Below are 9,463 nucleotides of genomic sequence, written 5' to 3'. Positions count from 1 at the left end.
AGTTCTACCTAGGTTGCCCTTTCTGTTAGTCTGCATGTGTTCTATTGTGCATAGGGATAGTCGTATGATTAATGAGATAGTACCAAAACGGACTTAACATTAAGAAAATATAACTACAGTATAGAAAACTTAGGAGCTTGGCATATAAAGGGAATAATATTATGATCATTTATTTAATAATATTTTAGAAAATATTATCTCAGCATTGAGTTATTTAGTTAAAATATTATTTCTTCACCTATTCCAAAAGTCCAATATATAAAAAAGGCTAATGCATATTTTAATAACTGATCGACACATGATTATATTGCTCATACTGTTCAATAACAACTTATCAGGAATAATACTAGGGCTTCTCAACACTGTTACATTGTGGGGATGGTAATCTATATCACACAAAAAACGTTTGATTGGTGACTGGAGAACCAATTTGCTCTGCAAACTTTCTCTCAGATTATAATAAAAAGTTAAAACTGCACATTAATTTTTCAGCCATAAGATAAGTATATTTTTTCACTTGTCTCTTAAAATTGGCCTGTCATATATGGTTTATAAGGCATGTTTCTTCTTAATCAGATTTCTGTTAAGAACAAAACAATCGCTAAAAATAATGGTTTTCCCTTGTCTTTTTGCTCTCAGCACTGCAATCCATCCTAATCCCTCCCTACTGCACCTTACTTTGAATGTGGGCTCTACTTCCTTCTCATTTCTTGTTCGTATATTCCCCTCTTTCCTCTTTGGTTTCCACATCCCTTTCCCACACTTTCATTTTTCTTAAAAAAATGTATGATGCTCTTTTGCTGTCTTTTGGTTTCTGCATCAACCCATGTGTCACTCTGGAGTCATGTTTTGGTCATTATCCCACTTGACTAGTCTCAGACATTCAGCAGCATTACCCCTTTTTTGCCCATTTTCAGTCCTCTCCTTGCCTCTCCAATCATTTTTTGATTATCAACAGAGAACTGTCAGGAGTGCAGGCTGGGTTAAGAAGGAGTTGTGGTACTAGGGATATTGTAGCTAATGCTAGATGGATCTTGGCTGAAAGCAAGGGAATACCAGAGGAATGTCTTTCTGTGTTTCATTGATTACGTAAAGGCGTTTGACTGTGTGGATCACAACAAACTGTGGCTTACTGAAAAGAATGGGAATCCCAGAACTCATGATTGTGCTAATGAGAAAGCTATACTTGGACCATGAGGCAGTCATCACAACAGAGCAAGGAAACATTGCATGGTTCAAAATTGGGAAGGGTGTACGTCAGGGATGTATCCTGTCTCCATACCTTTTCAATTTGTATGCAGAACAGATTATCCAGGAGGCTGGATTGTAAGAGGAGAAGTGTGGCATCAGGAGTAGAGGAAGATTCATCCACAGTCTGTGTTATACAGATGACAGAACACTGCTTGCTAAAACAGAGGAGGACCTGAAGCACTTGCTGCAGATGGTCAAGGACTGCAGCCTCCAATATGTATTGAAGCACAATATCAAGAAAACAAAGATTCTTACCACTGGGCCAATTGGCAGCATCAGGATGGATGGTGAAAAAATTGAGGTTGTTAACAGCTTCAGTTTGCTTGCCTCCACAGTGAACACTCTTGGCATCAGAAGCCAGGAAATTAAAAGACGTATTTCAGTGGGAAAGTCTGCTGTTAGGGACCTCTTCAAAGCACTGAAGAGCAATGGTGTCAGTCTGGAGACTAAGGTGAGCATGATAAAGGCCATTGTCATTGCAACCACTTGCTATGCATCAGAGAGCCAGACAATGACCAGAGAGGATAGAAGGAGAATTGATGACTTTGAGTTGTGGTGTTGGGGAAGAGTATTGAATATACCATGGACTGCTAAGAAAATGAACAGGTTCAACCTAGAAGATGGTTAAACCATGCTGCTCCTTGGAGGCAAGGATTCTGAAGTCTGACATACTTTGGACATGTTTCAAGGAGGGATCAATCCTTGGAGAAGGACATCATGCTTGGGAGGATGGAGGGACAGCACAGGGGAGGAAGACCCTCTATTCAGTGACTGGGGTAATCGGGGTGGGTATGTCAGAGATAGTGAGATTGGCACAGGATAGAGGAGGTTTTAGGGCTGTTGTACACAGTGTCGCTATGAGTCGCAGGCGACTCAACTGCACAAAATGACAACAACCTGGCTTCTCTGCATTTCCTTCTACTTTTTCCCTGTTAGCCCGTTCAGCTTTCTTCTTAAACCTCTTCCTCCTTGTAGTCATCTAAATGTTTTGCACAAATTGAGAAAACATTTCTAGAATCAAATCATCTATCATAAAGAACTCATTTATCAACTCTTCACTAGTCATTACTGAATTGATCTCTTCAGCTTTAGCCTCTTACTGGCTTTCTAGTCTTATATTTCTGTCCTTAGAATGCCTCCATTTCAGTCTGCCGTGTGTACACAACTCAGTGTGCATAAAACCCAATATTTCACACTAATGCCATTCACCCACAAATTTTCTCTTCCTGATTTTGTCTATTTTGCTCCCACATTTTAGTGAGACTATGAAGTTCGTCAGCAGTGACATTTAAATTCTTGTTGACTTTATCCAAATAAATGTGTGGGACCTGTTGTATATATGAAAAGGAAACAATTCAGAATGTGACTGACTAGCCATGGAAACATAATGCAAGAAATCATTGTTCACTGAGGACAGGTGGTTGGAAGATCATAGTATTTTTAAGTCCGGCTTTTATAAATAAGTCCACAAACTTAGAGAAATATTATTTTTCTCATAACAATGAAAATGTTAGATTAGAACATGTTTAACCTAATCTCCAGTCTCCTATATTTGGTGCGTATTTCTTTTTTTTTTTTTTGGTGCCTATTTCTTGAATCAAACATGTAGGCACAGCAGAAGGAACAGGGGCATATAGAATTCTAAAATGTGCTATTAAAATGATAAAATATTCCTTATCTTAATTCTTCTTGTCTAAAAGATGTAGTTATTTGCCTTCATGGAGCAATATTAAGTGTCTATTTTATAGAGAAATAGTTTTATTCTCTTTGTCTAAAGAAGATGATCAGAGTAGGAGGGGAGAATGTAATCATGATAGAAAATCAAAGAATAATGTTGCTAGGTGTGGGTGGGAAAATGAACTTTTGTTGCAAACTGACAGTTTTTTCAACCATTAAAAAATTAATTCTTTTTCTAGAGTAAAATATGAAAAACATGAATACTTACTCTTAATAAGTATTAATAGTTGGTATATACTTCTATTGTTCTATCTACTATGCTGTTATTTTTTTTTCCAAATATTTCTTTCTTTGTATTCTGCTGCTTGGAGAATGTTAATTAAATTTTATCTATAAAATTTCTGGTTTTGCAACTATAAGATAATCATTGTTTCCTGCTTAGACTCTGCATTTATATATAAAATAAAGATATTTTGTAAGGAAAAGAAAATGGGCTTTGACGCTTCTATTTCCCTGCTATGTTAGATCAGTTCTTGTTATTAGGTGCTATTGAGTCGTTAAGACTCACAGCAACCTATGACACAATAGAGCCGAACCCTGTCCTATCCCATGCCTTCCTCCTCGTTTCTGACATACTCAAGCCCATTGCTGCATTCACTGTGTCAGTATAGCTGGCTGAAGGTCTGTCTTTCTTTCACTGACCTTCCACCTTTCCAAGCATTATGTCCCTCTTCAAGAAATAGCCTTTCGTAACAAGCCCAAAGAATGTGCTCTTTGCCTCCAAGGAGCATTCATTCTTTAGAGAGACTGAGGTAAAGGCAACCTGAAATTTAAGTACTTTTGATGTACATTATTAATTTTCAAGGCATTGAAAATTAACATGTCTCTGTATTAAAATATTGATAAAGCATGTAATGTGGCATTTAATTATCCCAATTAGATTAGGCTAAAGCTGCTGTAAGTTTTAATAAGCCTCTAAGTAGAACTGAAGGAGCTCTGGAGGTCTAGTGTTAAGAAACTGCATGGCAATCCCAATGGCACAGCTATAAGTCAGTTTCAAATACACTACATAAGGTAACGACAATGACTGGGGCATTCACACACTAGCCTTTTGGTTTAGGTATAGGTTTCACAAGGTCATAAATTTAAGTGTTTTGGAATTCCCGTTCCCATAATTTGTTAGATCCTCACAGTCAAATGCCTTTTCCTAATCAATAAAACACATCTAGACATTCTTCTGGTATTCCTGCTTTCAGCCAGGATACATATGACACCAGCATCTTTTCCCTTTGCTTTGGCTTCTCAATGTTCTAGTGCAATTTTCAGGATCTCTTCTGACATTCAGCACCAGTGATCAAAGACCAGGTGAGTTTGGGGATGATGTTAGTGATATCATCCATGAAGAAATAAAAGGTGAGGACCACAAAGACAGAGGAGAAAGAAAAAACCAAAATGAATGTCAGAGGCTGAAGTCTTTGATCTTCTGCAGCAAGTGCTTCAAGTCCTCCTCACTTTCAGAAAGTAAAGTTGTGTCATCTGCATAATGAAGGTTGTTGATGTGTCCTCCTCCAATCCTGACGCCACACTGTTCTTCATAAATTCCAGCTTCTTGAATGACTCTGAGCATACAGATTGACTAGATACGAAAAAAGGATACAACCTTGATACACACTTTTTCCTGTTTTAAACCAAGCAGTGTTCCCCTGCCATGTTTGGAAAACAGATTCTTGATGTAGACATAGGTATTGTTTGAGCCTAATGAAGTGTTCTGGGATTCCCATTTTTCTCAGTGTTAGCAGTAGTTTGTTCATATGGTACTTATGAAATTTTTTCATGTCAGACAGTTCTTTTTGGTACAGTGACTCTGTCTTTTCCCTCCATCTTTTGATGCTTCCTGGATTATTCTATACTTTGCCTATGGTGCTTCTCAGTATTAAAATTGGAAACTTGAATACTCTTCTCTTCTCTTCTCTTCTCTTCTCTTCTCTTCTCTTCTCTTCTCTTCTCTTTTCCTTTTCCTTTTCAGTTCATTAAGCTTGAAAAATGCTGAGCAAGTTCTTCCCTTTTTATTCTCCAACTCCATGTCTTGGTACATTTCATTGTAATACTTTGTTCTGAAACAAAGTAGCTGCCTTTCAAATCTTCTATTAATATCTTTTATTTAGGCATCTCTTTTCTTTATTTTTTCACTACTTGATGCTCTAGTGCAATTTTCAGAGTCTCTTCTGGCATCCATTTCAGTCTTTCTCCTCTGTTTATAATGGCCTAGATTGTACAGGTTATTATCATCTTGTCTAAGTAAAAGTGAGTAAATGGCTAGGGGGACAAAATTATTTTGAATGGGTTAAGGTTTGCTCTTGGTCTGTGACCTCCACCTTATTTGAGGTTTCTTTACTCTGGAACAGGACATTACTTAAAATTACAGGGCTTATAGTATATAAATAGCACCTATGACAATTAAAAATGTGTAATTCATCTTGAGAGTTAAGTACTGCTGTAGAAATGTTGTTATGTACCGTAGCATCAGAACCAACTCATAGCTCATCCTCTAGCACTTTTCCAGGGATAGTAAATCACAAAAGAGGAAAATGTCCATCTTTCTCCCACACAGCCCTATTGGATTCAAATGGCATACTTTTGGGTTGGCAGCTCAACTCCTTAGCACTAAGCTACCAGAGCTTCCTCTTACAGAACTATAGAAATTGTCCCATATATCCTCCAGAGCGCCTTCACATTAATTTTGGGAACATTTGTCTAGTTGGTATATTGGTTTTATTTTTCACTCTTTTTTTTTTTGGCCCAAATCTCTATCTTTATTCTCGGTTTCTTGCTGTTATCCAGATAACTAATAAAATCCAATCACACAAAACCATGTCCCGCCCTCTCCTTTTGCTCCCAGCCCACCTCCCCGATTGTGGAAATGGATCTGGAGTGGGAGGCGGGGAGTGGCTGATGCCACAGCAAGGAAATGAAAAGTGCCCCAGGAAGGAAAAGCCTCAAAAGAAAAGAGAAATAAATTAAAAGCCTTCTAGCCCCTCCAGCTGGGCTTCAGTTCCTTCCCCAACTCCCCAGGGAGAAGTGAGCGCAGCACCTGAAGACTGCCTATTCCCCTTTGTGTCTGGTCAGATTGGCACAGCAGGGCTGCAAAAGGCTGAGTGGGTTCAGGAAAGGGGAAGAGGGGAAGCAGAGAGAGATGTATGAACTGGCCATGTGTATCCAGGAGTGCTCTTTGACCCTGGGCATCTGGGCATGGGCAGGAATGAGACCTCTGAGTTACAAAGAGTCTAACCCCCACTGAAAGGAGACTCCATAGGGCAGGAGTGAAGGTACTGAGTAGCATTCCCAGGATGAGCCTGGGAGGACTGTTCCAAGAGCAGCTGGAAGTATTAGATTCCAGCCATGGGGTGCGGAGTCGTCCTCACAAACGGATGCATCCCGTAAATCCATGGACTTAGGTGGAAGGGAACGGTCCCGTAGGTGGATGAGTCCACTGGCCAATGTGGAGTGGAGGACAGAAGACCACAAACGAAGAATGTCCACTGGGGATAGGATGGAGTGTTCCGCATCCTTGTGTAGGCTGAGCCACTTGAGATGGGAGTAGGCAACTGTTCCACAGACAAGATGGCAGAAGGTGGGACCAGAGTGGAAACTGCACCGAGGCAAAGAAGTTGACAGGTGGGGCTGGGAAGGGGCAGAGAGCGGCGCTCTATCCATATTCACTTCAGAAGTCAAAGATTCCAAAGAGATGAACAGGAGGGAAGATGGGAAATGAGGAAGAAGGCTGGGCCCTGTGCTAGGGCCTAGGGGGTTGGTAGGTGTGGAAGGTAAGGTAAGGTAGGCTGGAGGGTGCTCACAGCCGGGCTTCAGCCACGCCCCAGGCTTCTTCAGATAGTTACCACCACCCTGGCCATCAGTGGAGATTTCCCGGAAAACTGTAAGCATGGAGTGCCGGACTCTGTCGGCCAGTTCTGGGACGTCATCTGGAGTCAACCCTTCTGTGGGCACTGGGGGCAGCACCCGTACCTGACACTGCCCAGAGGTGAAACGGTGCTCCTTCTTGCAGTAGAAGTCTTGATAGGAAGACATGACTATAGGGACAATGGGAACCTGGGCCTGGACTGCGAGGTGGAAGGCGCCACGTTTGAAGGGCAGCATAGAGCCATTATGGTTTCTTGTTCCCTCAGGAAAAACCCAGACAAGCACATCTTGGGTAAGCAGGGTCTGGGCCACCTCCGACATGACATTGATGGCATCCCCTGTGCGCTTCCGGGCAATGAAGATGACTCCCGCTAGCCAACAGGCTAGCCCAGCAGAGCCAGCCCATAACAGCTCACGCTTGGCAATGGGCACACAACGGCCTGGCAGGACCTCCATCATCCCAAGTAGATCGAGAGAGCTCTGGTGATTGGAAACGACGACGTAGGGCTGTGAGGGAGGGAAGTGGTGGGCCCCTCGAACCTCCACCCGGATTCCGTACAGGTATTTGATATGAAGCAGCATCAGACGCAAGATCTTCATGTTCTCGACGTTTTGTCCTCGCACAGCACACACAGGGATGGCAAGCACAGCCAGGAAAAGGATCCAGCCATTGTAGAAGGCCATCTTGAAGAAGTACTTGGCACTGGGGCTGCAGAACCACAGGGTGGGCAGCAGGAAGAGCAGCAGCAGCACCATCCAGATCCCCGGCCACAGCTCCATTCTGGCCACTCAGTGGGGTGGGGGGCCTTGGGGGCTGGCCCCCTCCCCAGCCAGGCTGCAGCAGTAGTGGTGGCGGCTGGCTGTGTCTCTGCCTCTGTTGGGGTGTCGGTGCCAAGGGAGCGATGGGATTGGGGGGTGTCCTAGCCCCGGCCGAAGGAGGGGAGGTGGGAGTGGGAGGTTGGGCCCATAGCAGTAGGACTGATGGGGGATTGTCCCCCCAGCTCCCTCCCTCCCTCCCTTCCTGCTGTCTCTCTCTGAGGGCTGTTATTTTTCACTTTTAACAAATCATCTTAAAAGTATTTTAGATTGTTACGGTACAAGTACAATGGGGCCCAGACTTGGGGTTTTTAGTGATTTTTTTGAAAGAGAAACTTTTCCTTTGGTGAAGTTTATAATGGTTGTAATTATAAAGCCGTAAGTTTAGGATATTTTGCTTAGCTTTTTGTTCTATCTTTTGGCCTTTTGTTCAAGGATTTAGAGTAGCCTAAATCAACATTAATAAAGAGCAATTTCAAAATGTAGGTTAAGATGCTTGACTAACTCAGAAGTATCAAACTGTAGTACATTAATGGGCATGACCTTGAAAGCAATACCTGCTACACAGTCTCTTCTGAGTTTCACTAAGTATTATTGGAAACATTTGATTAAATGATCCCTGTAATTAAAAATATTTGCATGGTTTTTCTTGTTTGCATCTCTGAACTTATTCTGTTTTGTTGGGGAAAATCTTGGGAATGGTTTTAGTAAAGTTCATGATAATGGCCTTGATTTCATTTAACAATATAGAGCCAAGTACAATATCGAGCTCTTATTATTAAATATTCTCTGAATTTTTACATTGGGTCTCCTGTATTCATGAGATTAGTCCTGGTGGTGAAGTGTGAAGCATGTTGTACTTCTAATCAAAAGGCTTTGTATCTGTAGTAGATTAAATCCACTGGAGTAAAATTGTTAATTTCCTCTCATTGTGATTTATAACTTCAGAAACCTTACAGAAGGATAGATGCTATGAGTCAGAACCTATGCAAAGGCAGTGAATGGGTGATTTCTGTTTGAACACCTGGCCCCGTTGATGCATTTATTTAGATCATATAAATATTCTGCTCTGGGTTCATAACTGACAACTAGAATTCTAAATTTTTTAGTAAATTTTGTACATCTTCACCAGGGTTGTTAACATCTTTTACAACTGCAAAAAGTTCTGCTTCAGAGGAAAATGCAAAGTCACATGGGAGACTTTAGGTATATCTGGGTACTGAACTTTGAAGAAAATTTCAGGGATTAATTTCATTTCTTGTTTAGCCTTTTCCCACATTTCTGAAGTATAATATGAAATATGAGGAAAAGCATTCTCAAAGAAGTAGAAGAATAAAGATAGATAAAAGGAGGTGGCTATAAAAGGGCAAAAGGAAGCTAAGAATTTATTGTCAGGTATAGCCAGTGAGAGTACAGAGCTCTAATATTAGAAGTTCCTGTTTCTCTGGCTTGTTTTGAAATAATTCTCTGTCAAGATGCAAATTTATTTTCTTGATGTCATTTGGAAGCTTCCAGCTACCAAGTTTCAAGGCTTCCCATTATGGACATTTTATTTCAAAGCTTCCCATTATGCACATGTTATTCATTAGCCACTGGTTTCTCATTTTCTGGACAGAAAAGTTTGAATCAGATGAACTCTACAATAGCCATTGGTCTTCTAAAGGTTCCTTAGTAAGAGCTTGTCAGTTGTTGATGTATAAAATTGAACAAGCAGTAAGCCAGACAATTTTCTCCACTACAAAAATTATACAGTACTCAAGTCTCTCCGTGTGTGTGTGTGTGTGTGTGTGTGTGTGTGTGT

The 9,463-nt window shown here is 41.1% G+C and overlaps 1 protein-coding gene and 1 pseudogene across 1 annotated transcript in view; one reads left to right on the top strand and one right to left on the bottom strand.

Moving 5' to 3' along the window:
• Window positions 1–9,463, top strand: part of PRKD1 (protein kinase D1) — a 483,556-nt gene that overhangs the window by 414,608 nt on the left and 59,485 nt on the right. The gene's annotated exons all lie outside the window — the stretch shown is intronic.
• LOC102854558 lies at window positions 6,202–7,626 on the bottom strand (annotated as a pseudogene).

The sequence above is a fragment of the Elephantulus edwardii genome, unplaced genomic scaffold (assembly GCF_000299155.1).
Source record: "Elephantulus edwardii isolate Elephantulus edwardi_28Jun2011 unplaced genomic scaffold, EleEdw1.0 scaffold00084, whole genome shotgun sequence".
In the NCBI taxonomy this organism is placed as follows: Eukaryota; Metazoa; Chordata; class Mammalia; order Macroscelidea; family Macroscelididae; genus Elephantulus; species Elephantulus edwardii.
The sequence above is the reverse complement of the archived record's forward strand: the minus strand, read 5'-3'. Positions and strand labels throughout refer to the sequence as shown.